This window comes from Eumetopias jubatus, unplaced genomic scaffold, assembly GCF_037043125.1.
Source record: "Eumetopias jubatus isolate StellerSeaLion01/CBP00866 unplaced genomic scaffold, mEumJub1_p1.0 scaffold_8, whole genome shotgun sequence".
NCBI classification, from domain to species: domain Eukaryota; kingdom Metazoa; phylum Chordata; class Mammalia; order Carnivora; family Otariidae; genus Eumetopias; species Eumetopias jubatus.
This window is the reverse complement of record NW_028274814.1, coordinates 92,314,539-92,329,280: the sequence shown is the minus strand read 5'-3', so window position 1 is coordinate 92,329,280 and position 14,742 is coordinate 92,314,539. Positions and strand designations below refer to the sequence as shown.

At 42.0% G+C, this 14,742-nt stretch overlaps 1 pseudogene; it reads left to right on the top strand.

Annotated features, from left to right (window-relative positions):
- The first annotated feature begins 28 nt into the window (after positions 1 to 28).
- LOC114214885 (metaxin-1 pseudogene) lies at positions 29 to 14,002 on the top strand (annotated as a pseudogene).
- Positions 14,003 to 14,742: the final 740 nt, after the last annotated feature.

The window sequence follows — 14,742 nt, the reverse complement described above, 5'->3', positions numbered from 1 at the left end:
AAAAAAAAACTATTTTTGTCTGGGACAGAGGGCTGGCAAGATGGCGGCGCCCATGGAGCCGTTCCGCCAGTCGGGGGAGGGGCTACCTCAGTGGACCTGGACAGCCAGGCCGTGCTGACCTATGCCAGATTTACTGGTGGCCCACTCAAGGTGCACAAGATCACCAAGCCCTGGCCGAGCCCTTCAGTAACTCTGCCTGTCCTTTGGACCAGTCATGGAGAGACCATCTCGGTACAGCACAAGATCAGCACCCACCTTCGAAAAGAGAAGTACAACGCTGATTATGATCTGTCAGCCCAGCAAGGGGCAGACACCTTGGCCTTCATGTCTCTGTTGGAGGAAAAGCCGCTCCCAATACTGATACATACTTCTTCGTAGACACCAAGAACTAGGTGGACGTGACCTGGAAGTGGTATGCAGAGGCTGTGCGGTCTCGCCTCACCTTCTTCCTTCCTGCCCGCATGGCGCGGCAGGTCGCTGAGGAGCTGCATCTGCTTTGTCGGAAAAGCAGGTCTGAGAACGAGGATGAACTGGAGAAGGAGCTGTACCAAGAGGCTTGGGAATCCCAGACCCCGCCGTCTCAGCACCTAGGCTCTCAGAAATTCTCTTTTGGAGATGCCCCAGCCTCCCTGCACACCCTTGTCTCTGGCTACTTGGCCCTGCTGCTGCAGGCAAAGCTGCCCAGTGGAAAGCTGCAGGCCCACCTTCGAGGGCTGCACAACCTCTGGGCCTACCGCACACACATTCCCAGCCTCAGCTTCCCCTGAGATGGAGCCGAAGTGCCACCTCCACACCAGACACCAGTGGGCGCAGAGACAGAAGGAACCACACAGGCACAGGAACCCGATCCTGTCCATGCTGCTGGGACTGACAGCCATGGTGGACTAGCCTTGCTCAGTAGCGTCGTCTCTATCCAGTGGGTAACCCTGCTTGGGCCCCAGGCACATGGTCCCTGGGCATGGCTGAGGATGGCGAAGAGGAAAGATTTGTTCTCATGCTCCCAGGACTGATTTTTCTACTATCATACGTTCCAGAGGCCCCTATGTTTCCCCGTTGTTGGTGCGGCTGGAAATGGGGTGCCACTCCCAGAGTAAACCTGTCCACACTGAAAAACAAAACAAAACAAACACAATTTTCATTAAGTGTGTGTATGTGTATATGTATGTGTACGTGTGTATAGATGTTCTAGTGGCTCTGTTAATTTCTTGACCCATAATGATTTCAGTTCCTAAAATAGGAAATCTAAGGCTGACCTTACTGAAAATAATAAAATGTATACATTACCATTTTGTCCTTCCTTTTCTCTTTCTTATCTCTTCAACCCTTTCTTTTCTCAACCCAACTTGCCTCCAGGAATTTCATGTGAATGATTTAAGGACTATGGCAGAAAATCCAGAAAAATGAGACCAGATTATAGTGTTCGGCAATTGATATGTTATCCTTTTCAGAGAGACTTTACTTTTTGTTGTTGTTTAAAAAGAGAGTTGTAAATGGATAAAATTTAGGGAGAACATGGCCTAATCACCATTGGAGGAAGATTTTTTTGCTATTTCAGTGGAGCAGGCTTCATAGGTCTTTTCTAAAAGAGGGAACTTGGTTCCTTAGAGTTTTTGCTTCAGACGACAAGATGGTAATAGTGCATTGCAAGAATTCTCAGAAATTACAGATTGTATCTTTCTCATATCCCTGCATACTTCCCACAACTAATGCATTGTCTGGTAGGAGATGATGAAAAGCACAGGGCTCTGGCAGCTAATAAATAGTTCTGACTTCCGAAGTAGTTCCATAAATATTCATAAGTTCTCCATATTCACCTTATCAGGGTAGACAAGGCCCTGCCCCATGTGACCTAGTCTCCATTCTGGGTACCTTCTCAAATGGTTAAGGATGTAATAGGAACAGAGAACACTTATTTAGAATTATTTACATGTCAACTATTTTTGCTCTTTTAACACAAAAACAGAATGCCATGCAATTTACATTCAACCCTTTTTGTTGTTAATGTGGTGCTATTTATAAGTTTGAATTAAAACGGTTAATGTGTGTGGATCACTTAGTTCTGGGCACTAGGAGAGACCTCCAAAAGAATCTGAACAAGACTCAATCATTACTCTCATAGTTATTACTATTATCTAAAAGATATTTGGATCACATACTACAGATCATAGAGTGCCCATGTTTTATTTGGTGAACACAGTGTTTTTAATTATTTTCCCCCGGTGTTTGCCGCTTTTTAAAATTAGGTGGTAATGGGACACGTGGGTGACTCAGCTGGTTAAGTGTCTGACTCTTGATTTCCGCCCAAGTTATGATCTCAGGGTTGTGAGATCGAGCCCTGTATTGGGCTTTGCACTAGGCATGGAGCCTGCTTAAAATTCTCTCCCTCTCCCCCCTCTTTTCTCTCCCTCTCTAAAAAAAAAATAAATGATAAAAATAAAATAAAATTAGTTGGCAACATTTAGAAAAATCAGGGCATTACAAAGCTTGGATGTTTTAGCTGCTGGGTCCACTTTCTCATATGGCACAGTCATCAGGGACCAACTTGGGCTAGTCTCCCATTTGCCACACTCCTCCCTGTGCCCTATTGTCCCTCACACTGAAGCAGGCCGGGAGTAGCTCTTTACCGTAGCATTTGTGCTGTAGTCTGTTTTCAGAACTGCCTGCTTTTCTTTTCTTCTTTTTCTTCCTCAACATTTCTAGTCCCTGCGGACATTTCAGTTTGAATATCTATCAAAAAGTGCAATATTTGCAAATTGAAAGGGACCTCACGGTGTTGTTCTATCACTTTTCCGCCTTCCCCTTCTTGCCTCTGTCACTGGACGATTATTACTACCAACCCGTGTCCTTCTTTAGACAAGTGGTCTGAGTGAAGGCTTTACCTTGGCAACATCTCTCTCCTGGGAAGAGAGGGTGTGGCCTCTGTGTCCAGGAACCTGACAGAATTTTCTGGGCTTAGTCACTGTCGCAAATGTAATTTCTACTAGTGAGTGGAGCAGACACGAGGCTGTTTCATAGAACCTGGGAGCTTTTACACTTGTTCCCAGCCCATCCCCCAAAATAACCCCTCCACTCTATAATTACATTTACATTCATGAAATTGAGTAAGTAAAAGTTGAAATTCCTTTTAGCAAGAATTCTATGGCTGTGTATTCTGTACAGTTCCAAACAAAAAAATGACTTAAGCATTCCAGAAGGAATCAGTTGTCTAGTGTTCTGTAACTGAAAATAATTAGGTATTTTAATGTTCCCTTTTTAACTCCTTACTGTGTTAGCGTTTAGAGAGACTATGGTAAAGATTATATCCAGTCTAACTTTTATAAATCAGCTTGCCTTTTCCTACTCTCTTTTTGGGACTAAGATTTATCAATTAGAATTGAGAATGACAAGCTTGGCCCTCAGCTTTTGTGGAGTACTTCAATATTTCGTTCCCAAAGTTTCTCTTAATTTTTCTATCGTTGTTTGTCCTCAGAAAGGCCCATACCAACAAACGTGACTTCATTCTTCTAAGTAGCAATTAGTTTGAATATTGGAGATCTGAATGTATTCAGAAAATCTTCCAAAAATACGTTTGTAATTAGTTGACTGACTGATTACACATCTAAGGAGAAACCAAACTTCTAGCTTTGTTCTTCCACTGCTCTTCAAATATGGTTTCTGGAACACTTCCCTCCACATCCCTTCCCAAGATGAAATACTGTCTAGCTTTTCCACTGCTCTTGGATAATAAATGAACAGTCCTGCATTTTGGCATTTAAAATGACCCAGTCTCTTATCCTATGACTACTAGTCCAGTGCACTGTAAAAATCATTTGAGTCCAATTTAAAGCTTTCTATGTAGACTCTAGTTGGTCATGGGCACTGTTGTTTTTACCGCTTTCCCTCACTTAGCTTCTTCCCTCCAGCTGCTGCTTCTGACCCTTGTAAAGTTGGATCAAGCGATAGAGAAGCTGACAGGAAGAGCTTCGGCAAGACATTGATGGTCTAGGATGGCAGATGCTTCAAGCTGATTCTTCGTCTCAGTCAAGGCTATTGTTGGCTCCTCTTATCCTTCACCGGGGACCTCCGACTGCCACCACCTTGACATAGTCAGTTGTCCAATTAACACTGCTCCTTTGGAGGGCTTCTGTTAGGGCCACATCATCTCTCCAGATCATCACTTGCTTATTCAGTAAGATCCCCTCTAGGGCAACCCCAGGCTGGCTCCCTTTTACGTGGTCCACATCTGAGCTCCCAAACCACTCACCTTTGCCAATCATCAGAGGAAGTGCCGTTTGTTCTATCCCAGTCCTCTTTACTCTGTGATCAGACACAGGGGTGAGGCCAAGCCTTTACAAGTCCTATTCTTTGTGGGTGTCAGACCCCAGGCCCTACGTTTCCAAACTCCGGGCCGGGGCGCGGGGCTTGCCTGTAAGTCCCCCGAGATACCCCCTTGGAGTCCCTGTGGTGTGTGTTGGAGTACAATCCAACAACCTTTTTTCAAAGAAATTCTCTCCCCACCTCTCCCAGACCAACTAGAAGATGATGCTGGCCGACTTGGTTTCACCCCCTTGGCAAGTCCCATATGGGTGCCCTAGTAACTCATATTTTAATATAGGGTGCTTGGAACCGATCGCCTTATTCTTGGACTTTGGTGCCTCCATCAAAACAGAAGCAGAATGACCCCAATGCTATCATCTAGTTACATAGTCAATCCTCTTGGCTTCGTCTCAGTGGTATGCTGGAGCTGGTCATGAACCATGGCCATGATTAAAATTTAAATGATATAAACCTACAATTAAATAAATTAGATATTTTTAAAAGGGTAACAAGGACTCAAAGTTCGTCATTTTCTAATTATTTCACTCCATCTTGTTATCTCTGCTTTTGAGATTATTTGCCTATTGTTTCTATATGGTAAAAATAACACAGGAGGGCGTGACACTGCACATTTCTTCCCAACTCTGCATTCAGTGATGTCACTGTGGCAGCCAAAAATCAGCTATGGTGGGAGTATTTACACCAAGGAAATTGGCAGATGTAACAAATCCAGTGCCTCCCCCTTCCCCCATCTTGTCCTTAACATTTACCAACACACCACTGCTTAGAATACACTCTTCAAAGACGTTAAAAACTAAAAAAAAAAAAAAAAAAAAAAAAAGATGTTAAAAACTGTCAAGATAGCAGGTGCAGTCCAAGCTAAGGCAGCTCATTTCAATACAAAAGGGCTACTTTGTAAGTGCTAACACTTCCGAGGGATCAATAGATTCAGCATGTTCAAACAAAGCGTGCCTCTCTCTCTCCGATGCTTGCAGTTCTTGGGAGATCAAATTGGTTCGTCTTCACAGGTATCCACCCTTAATACATTTTCAAGTAAAAGTCTGAGATTAGACAAAGAAGCTCCTGCAGCTGCACATTCCTTGGCAGCCCACACCATAAATGCTTTTGCAAAAATGCCTCACCCAATTTTTTAAACTGTTCTGGGCTACATTTAATAGTTGATGAAAATAATGACTTTTAAATATGCCACTGCACAATTAGGCCACTAAAGCAACTGAGACACTTTGAGAAGCTTGAGCCTAGGAACTAAGACAGACATACCTGCGGGGGGAAAAAAAGCAGAATATCTACAGGAAAAAGATAGAATGTGGAGGTCAAAATTTGCATCTACATAGTCAAATTGAATAAATGTGAATGACACCGTAAAAGAAACAACCTCTCATTTCTCATTCAATAGTATGCATTTGAGCATTAAATAATCTTTTCATCTCGTTTTGCTCCAGCATACTCCATTGTTTCTCAGAAGTTGGGAGAGGGTAGGGAATGCTCATCCTCTAAAAGTGGAGTCTTTTTCATAAATTTTAGAAGGAACTTGTTGACATGAGAGTTATTGACTTTAAAGAAAATAACGTGAAAGCAAAATTATGAGACATATAGAAGAGGATTGTTGCTGAGCGGAAGGACCTCCTTTATGAACTTGACCTCTTCCTGCCTGACACCGTCCTGAGATCCCATACGTTGATAGCCAAAGCTAGAAACACCTTTTCCATCTCCCCTATGAGGAAGATTTCCCAGCATGTACCCGTGTGACCATATTGCTTATGGCCACCCTCCCTTCAGATTGGTTCTCCCCCTCCACTGGACTGGGTGTTAAATATCACCTTTGAAAACCACCTTTCAAAAATCACCTTTGGATAATATCTTATACCCGACAAAGGACATTCATGTCCACCATTTCAGATAAACTTCACAATCATTCTGTGAAGTAGGAAAGACAAGTATTACTGGCACTTCTTTATTTTATTTTTACTTTGTTCATCATGATAAGTATACTCTTTAATCTCCATCCCCTATTTCTCCCATCCCCCTACCCATCTCCTCTCTGGTAACTATCAGTTTGTTCTCTATAGTTAAGAGTCTGTTTTTTGTTTCCTCTCTCTCTCTCTCTCTTTTTTTCTTTTGCTGGTTTGTTTTATTTCTTAAATTCCACATATGAGTGAGATCATATGGTATTTGTCTTTCTCTGACTGACTTATTTTAGTTAGCATTATCGTCTCTAGCTCCATCTGTGTTGTTGCAAATGGCAAGACTTCATTCTTTTTTATGGCAGAATAATATTTCATATATATGTATGCCACATCTTTTTTATCTGTTGCTGCTTCCATAGTTTGGCTATCGTAAATAAGGCTGCAATAAACATACGGGTGGATGTATCTCTTTGAATTGTGTTTTATTGGCTCCTCTTTAAAAATGAATTGACCCAGCTCTCTGGGCTAATAGCTGATAGAACAGCACGTAGAATCGGATGCTCCTACCTCCTGACTCTGGGTCCAGCAAAGTCTAATAGAAAGAGTATGTATTAGTTTTCTATGCTGTGTAACAAATTCTGACAAACTTAACATTCATTTGTTGTCTCATAGTTTCTGTAGGTCGGAAGTCCTGACATGACAAATCTGGATTCTGTGTTTCCTGTCACAAGACTGAGGTCAAGATATGGGCCATGCTGTGGTTCTTACCTAGAGCTCAAGATCCTCTTCCAAGCTCACTCAGATTGTTGGCAGAATTCAGTCACTTGAGGTTGTAAGACTGAGGTCTCTGTTTCTTCCCAGATGTTGTCCACGGCTCACTCTCAGGCAACTAGAGACTGGCCTAGTGCTTCACTTGGTGGCCCACTCACAATGTGGTAGCTTCCTTCTTCCAAGTCAGCAGGTAAATCTTCCTGAATTCTGCCAAGAGTCTCCAACACCAGAATGTGATCACTGGAATGACTACACCATCCTAGTCACATGTTCCATCCACACTTGAAGAGGGGATGATACAGAATGTGGAACATCAGAGGAGTGGGAATCTTGGAGGCCATCTTGGAACTCTGCCTACCACCAGGCATGAATCCCTGATGCACAAAGAGAAAACCAACTTTTAACTCTGCGCTTGCTGGCTTTGTGACTTACCTACCTTGAGCCTCGTGTTCCTCAAAATTAGGGCAATCCTGCTCAGAGAATTATTGTGAGAAAAAGAAGTGCTAGCATCTGGACAGTGTTTGACATACGAAACTTACTCACTGAATACTTTCTTCTGCTCTTGGCACTACATGCCAATGCATGTAGTATTGCATGCAGGTACGCCAGGTTAGCTCAGCATTTCTTATGTTATGATAGTTACAAAGCAGCATGTTGATATTTGACTTTCTGCACGGGCAATGGAACACAGAAAGTCAAAAAAGATGACTAGCTCATCTTCCTTACCCCATCCTAAGGAGGATCTCCTCTATTACATGCTTCTCATATTATCTCCTTAACCTTAAAAACACTGTGCAGTAGGTATCACTATCCCCATTTAACAGGCTAGGAAACTGAGGTCCCATGTACACCGTGAAATAGTGGCAGAGTTCATGACTGTGGATCTTAGCCTGTAACAGGGTATTCCACGAAAGAGCCACTAAGAAACCAAGACATGAGTGTGTGTGTGTGTGTATGTGTGTGTGTGTGTGTGTGTGTGTGATTCATCAGGAAGGAATGCAAAGAATTTCCCCTCCCCTCAGGGAGAAGGCTGGGCCCCTTTACCCTCAACAGAGAGTGCACAGATTTTCAAAATGTTGCAAAGGTCCATCAATTCCTATTGTGAGAGAAGAGGAACTGAAAGAATATTTTGTGAATAAGGACTCAAGAGAGAGGGACTGGAATTACTGATAGTGATCTGTTTCTCTCACTATTTAGTGCTATTTTTAAGGTTCAAAATAATCCTTTTGTTTTCATTGATGTAATGTCATTATTTCCATATCTTTTAAAATCTTCAAATATGAAACAAGATCAGTGACCCAATTATTTAACTCTCAACGAAAGAAAAACAAAATGAAAACAAAACAAAACCTTGCTGAACACATGTTCCTACCCAGAGGATGATTATTTCTAATTGAAAAGAAGATATACTAATTTAGAAAGATTACTCCAAAGCCCTCAAAAAGGAGAAGAGATTTAGTAACTGACAAGGCAGAATTAATGCTGCAAAAATAATTCTGACTTTAGTTTAAAGATTTTCTGAAAAAGGGGACTATGATCATAGCAGTATTAAAATGGATGCAGGTTAACACTCTGATGACATGGTCATTTATACTGAAAATGAAAGAAGGGGAACATGAACTAGATACATTTTCTTTGAAATAAAAGCTACATCTTTCCAGGAATGAGGTCTCTGTAAAAAGAAAAAGTGAAGCCTTCAAAAAGATGTCAGAGTATAGAATAAGAGATGGAAATCTTTGAAGTTGAAGGCCTCAGAGAAAACTATTTGGAGATAGATTATTACCATTTCTTCATCATTTCACCAACTGGTATAAAGTCAGAGAAAGAGCTTTTCAGCAACTGGCTCATTTAAATTTTATTTATAGAGGACTTAGCTCTGAAGAATAAGGAATATGTTGGATCTAACAAAATTTTCAAAAAAATAAAAAGATTTTCATAGGCCGAAATGAGCACTTTCTAATATAAAGGTTAGAGTCCTTTGCTTGGGTACAAATATATCTCACTCTGTAGGTATGAGACAGACGTTACACACATGAGTTAGCAATAAATGTTGTAGGCAGAGATTGTGTTGCCTACCCATTTCCATTTTCCCTTCTTTCTTTGATTAATTAAACAAATTTTATCAAAGTATAGTGGACACACAATAAAATATTAGTTTCACTTCCCTTCTTCCTTAATAATAAAATCTGGATTTTATTTGGAACTGCAATGTGCCTAGCTAAGACTATATTTTTTAGCCTCCCATAAGGAAAGGTTTGGCCATTGAGATATAAATGGAATCTTTTGCAAATAGTTTTATGATATCTATTTAAAGGGTATTGATTCATGTAGGAGGAATATCTCTTTTGCATCTTGCCCTTCCCGTTCTCCTGCCTGGATCATAGAGGTAATGGCTGGAGCTCTAGCCACCACACTGTGTCATGGATGATTGATATGAGCTTACTCATATCATACCCTTAGGTAGCAGAGAAGAAAATTAAGGAAACACTGCATCCCTGATTACATCATGGAGCCTCTATACCATCCCTGAACTGTACTACTTCAGGACTTCCTTTGTGTAGAGAATAAACTCTTACCTAGTTGTCCCTCTAGTCAGGTATCTGTTACGAGCAGAGGAACTCAATTCCTGATACTGGTCAGCAATACCATGTGATTATGAAAATGGTCCAAATGGTCCAAGATAGCATTCATAACTATTTTGTACCTGGGTAAGAGTACACAAAACAACACAAACAGAACAACAGCAATGAAAACTGATGCCAGAATTCACCTCTACCGCGAGCTCCAAAAGAGAGGTGAAAGTTATTTTCCTCCAGCGTCCTGCAAGAGTATGATGTTGGATTCATGCAGAGTTCAGGAAAGCAGAAGATAAGGTGGAGGATAAAGGCAGATATGGCTGGCCCCGGGACGGGTAGGTTGTGAAGCCGGGAAGAGAGGGGAGAAGGCTTGCAGCACCCTGGGGACTTAGCAGTCCTAGGAGCAAATGTCCGCACAGTGCTCCGAGGAATGCTGGACACCAGACAATAAAGCTTTCATTCCAGTTATGTCAAAGACTCTAATGCCCATGCCTGATGTGCAAGAAAGAGAGCCTTAACATGGCTCTTTACATGGACGACAGCAGACTTGGATCATGAAACTCTCCTGGGGACCCATGATGCCCTGAAGATAAAAGACAGATTCCTCAGTCTCCGGGACCCACAGAATACCTTCTCCACCTCAATCTTCCCTTTATGTGACCCTACAGAGGCAGTAATGAATAAAGAGTGATAGCGAGTAGTGACTTTTTCATCGGTATGGTGAGGGAAGGCTCCAATTTGATTTAGAACAGCAAAAGTACTGTCTTGCATCTGTGTGTGATGAAATAAAGTCCATATTTTTACGGTGTGTTATTAAAAAAAAAAGGCAGTGAGAATTCTGCTCAGCTTTGGTCACAGCATTTGAAGAGTGACCAAGAGAGCAATGGGACAACGTACTAAATATAGCTGGCTGTCCTCTGTATTCATTACTTTCTTCTAGTACCTCCAAGTTTTAGCGGGGCATATGGCTCCCTAGAATCATCACATTCCCCAATCTCTCTTCCTTACAGGAGCAGGCACGTAACTAGCTTTGAGTCGATGAGATAGAAGTAGAAGCGGCAGTTGCTGGGCACCCTTCCTAAGGGAGAGTGTGCATGCACACATAGGTCCTTCTGCCCCTACTCTAGCCTGCTGCTTCGCACTTGGTGCAGCCACTCAGATCTCAAAATGGAAGCTGTGTACGGAAGAAGAGCAAGCTAGCTGGAGCCTGGCTCTGTGGTATTGTGGAAGGCCATACTAGATCACTCACCAGAAGTTTTAGACAGAGAAATATACTCACGCCCTGTTTAGACCATAACTGGTTAGATTTTCAGCTACTTTGTAGCAAAACCTAACTATCACAGAAGGCTTCAGGAATCACAATCTTGTCAGAGTGTTGAAGGGGCTGGGTCTACTGACCCTGAAAGAGGTCACTCAGAGGAAAACGGTAGCTGTTTTAAAAACCTGAAATTTATTGCAGGAGAGAGATAAGCTTTATTCCATGTGGCTCTAAGGAAGAAATTCTAGAAAGACAAATATGGATAAAATCTAAGACAAACTATGAGTATCACTTCGAATTGAAGTTAGTGTCTGACCTGGATACTGTCACTAGCTCTGTGATCTGGTGTGACTTCATAATTTAATCAAACCCTTCCTTGGACTAGAAGCTCAGTGAGGGCAGGGACACCCCTTCTCCTTCTCTGCTCCCCCCGCAAACAGACTTATCACAGTGCTGGCCTCTAGGAGGTACTGGATACAAGTTTGGTATGTGAGTAAAAGGACAAAGCAGAGCTAGAACGAGGAGTGAGCCGTCTTTGCAGGGCCAGAGGAGTGAGCTTTGAGGATAGTCCTGCCCCCAGTAGCAAACAGAATTTCATTTCTTTTTAAATTCAGTCCCTTTTCTTGTTTGGTTAAGTCAAAGCAAAATCTCCTTTCAACAGTTAATGCTGGCAAAAGTGACCATTATCACATAACAGAAGAATGTATGGGACAGTAATGATTCTAAGGAAGAGACAGGGAAATTCTCCATTTGCTTTCTCCAGTGTGTGTGTACATATGTGGAAATATTTAAGGAGAAATACACCAGGAAATATGGTATCAGACCTTCCTCACTACTGCTCTCAGATATTAGACATTTACTGTATTTCTTTTATCCCCTTCAGCCACATCTCAAGCCATGCCATCTTGATCCCATTCAGAAAATTTGAACTTTGTAAGTAAAATTATATCAGATGTTTTGGTCACAATTTTCTTTGTATTCCTTTTATCCCCAAAACTAATTCAGGTGTGCCCTGCTTTAAAAAGTCAAATATAGTATACTAGAACCCGAACTTGCAACATATAAATTAGAGGGTGAGAATTTACAAGGAGGTTCTAAATGTATCTTCTTGGGAGAGAGACAAACATTGAAACTAAAGCCACTTTGTTAGAATAAAATCAAAATATCTCTGAAATTAAGAGGCAGACCAATAAGAAAATACTATTTTAAGGACGCAAAATCACTTGAGACATCCTTGTGATTAGGGCATTCATTGCAAATAGAAGTGATTAGATATCTCTGGAGTCTGGCAATCAACAAAAATCTATGACAGAACAATTGTTTTCTTTTTTTAAGGATTTTATTTATTTATTTGAGAGAGAGAGAGAACGAGCGGGGGGGGGGGAGAGGTAGAAGCAGAGGGAGAAGCAGACTCCCCGCTGAGCAGGGAGCCCGATGCGGGGCTCCATCCCAGGACCCCAGGATCATGACCTGAGCCAAAGACAGATGCTTAACAGACTGAGCCACCCAGGCACTCCTAGATAGAACTATTGTACAAAGAAGAGTTCACCCTACATTATATTGGAGGGAAATTATTATTTTAAATAAAATGTTCTTACAGAAAATAATCACAGTAACAACACAGTGTTTTCCATGATGCTTTTTATAAAAGAGCCCTTTGAATCAGATATTTGGTACTAGATCACTCATTCATTCATTCATTCACTTAGTAAACATCACTTAAAGCCCTCTGCCGCCGCTCCCCCACACCCCAGGATAACTGCTGAGCATCCAAAGAATAAGTCACGGAGGTAAGACAATTTGTTCATTCACAGGCAAGGAAACATAATAGCTTATGGTGAGTGTAAAAAACTATTGCCAATCGGAAAATAAGCTTTCCAAAGAGGAGCTGTGGCTTAGGCCACCTCCTGTTCCTTGAGAATAGAGGGAATTGATACATGGTTCTCTGCACTACTTTCTACCAGCCTTCATCAGGGTTGGCAGATGGGGCTCGGAAGAACAATCACAGTCCCTAAGGGTTTTCATTGTATTCTACACCAGCCATGTTGACTGTTGACTTTGGGAGAGCTTTTGCCTCTGGATTATGCTTGGCTTCAGTAGAGGATCTGGAAAGGAATAAGAAGGAGCAGCTTGCTTTTTTTTTTTTTTTTTGGTTTTTTTTTTTTTTTACTTAGGACGAATGATTTCCACAGGCAGAAGAGGAGGATCTTATCCAAAAGTTGGAAGGACCTAAAGACTGAAAATGGCTACCATTATATGGTTTCTCTGAGAGAAACTTTCCTTATACTGGATTAGAGAAAGCAACTGGAAACCAATATTCCTTGATTACCTCCTATGTGGTGGGCATTGTACTGCGAAAGCTTACAAAAAATGTTCTGCAAGGTAGCCAGGATATGAATAACACCACATTCTTACGGATAAAGAAAACAAATCTTAATTAAACCACGTGTCAAAGTCTCAGAGTAAGAAAATGTCAGAACCAGATTAGGAACTCTGTGTTTCCCTGAAACTGAAAATAAACTTTCTATTTCCAAAACTATAGAAAAAGACTGCTTTCTCCTCCATAATTCTGGGACTTGGAGCTGGCTGGAGGGACACCATATGCCTTTTCATATGTTCCTAATCCAAGGAGTATTTCTCTAGAGTAAGATCTTCAGACTGAGACCCAACTGATGCATAGGGTATATAGATGAATGGGTACAGCTGGGAAAGATTAAACTTTTGTCCAGGGAAGAGGGGGAAAGAGAGTTGGAGCATCTGCCACCCTAAGAGAATGCCACTCTGGAGTGAGCTTCCTGCAGAGAGCTTCCTGCAGTGAGCATGTGGGAGATATTGTCAGGCAATGCAGCAGGGTAAGCTGGGGAGACCGACCTTGGCCTAGGTGGGGTGTGGGTAGGAAGCAGAGTACCTCAGTCTGACTGATGAGTTTGGAAGGAGAAGCTGGACATGAGATGACCAGCTCTTCCTCTTCCTTTTATTTTTAGGTTCTACCAATCTGTGAGAAGACAGCTTATTCCTTCTTCACGTTACAAGATTTACGGGAGCAGGTCCCCTCCTGGGGGAGGAGTTATGGTCGTCAAATGCCAACCCTGACCGGGCTGGTAAATCTGTCTCATTCTGGAAGCAAACTTGCTGATAGAGAAAACATTCGCCATTATCTGCTTCATCAGTAAGAATGTATTTTGTATTCCTATCTGCCTTACCCTTTTGTCCAGATTTACATGAGAGAAAGCAGGTATATTACTGATTGGGCCCCCTCAAACTTCAACCAGGTAAATAGAAGGAGGAAGCCGGGTCCAGGGGATAGAATACATGTCATAGGTAGGAAGAATTTGGACCCATGCAACTGAGCTGTGGTGCTGGCAGGAGACATTTCAGTAGGGGGAGCAGAGAGGTATGCAGTCTGTATCAGCCGAAACCTCTTTTGGAGAGATTGATTCTGCATGAAGTGCCACCCCAACTTCAGCCAAGTAGCAATCAGGCTCAGCTTAAGCAAAAAGGAAGCGGGGGGCGGGGGGTTGGATTAGCCCAGTTTTGCTCCAAGCTTAAGGAGACATGTTCTTTTTTTTCAAATTCATTTTATTCTGCTCCCAGAAGACCAAGTAGAAGAAAATTCTGTTTGTTTCTAACCTAAATTTCTAGCCAGAGAATGCAGAATCTATCTGGATCACCCAGAGGCCAGTTCTCCAGAGCAAGCCATTACAAGGGGATTTAAAATCACAGCACTAGCTACTGACCAAATATTTGGCACTGTCTCTGTGTATAAAATGAGGTGACATAAAGGAGTGTGGCTGGCCCAGGAATTCAGGATATTGTTCTCTCTTCTTTGGGTCCGTGGACCAGGGAAGAAAAAAGAATTCCTGCCTCAGGTTTAGAATAAATGTTCTTCTCTTCAAGTATATATATATACACA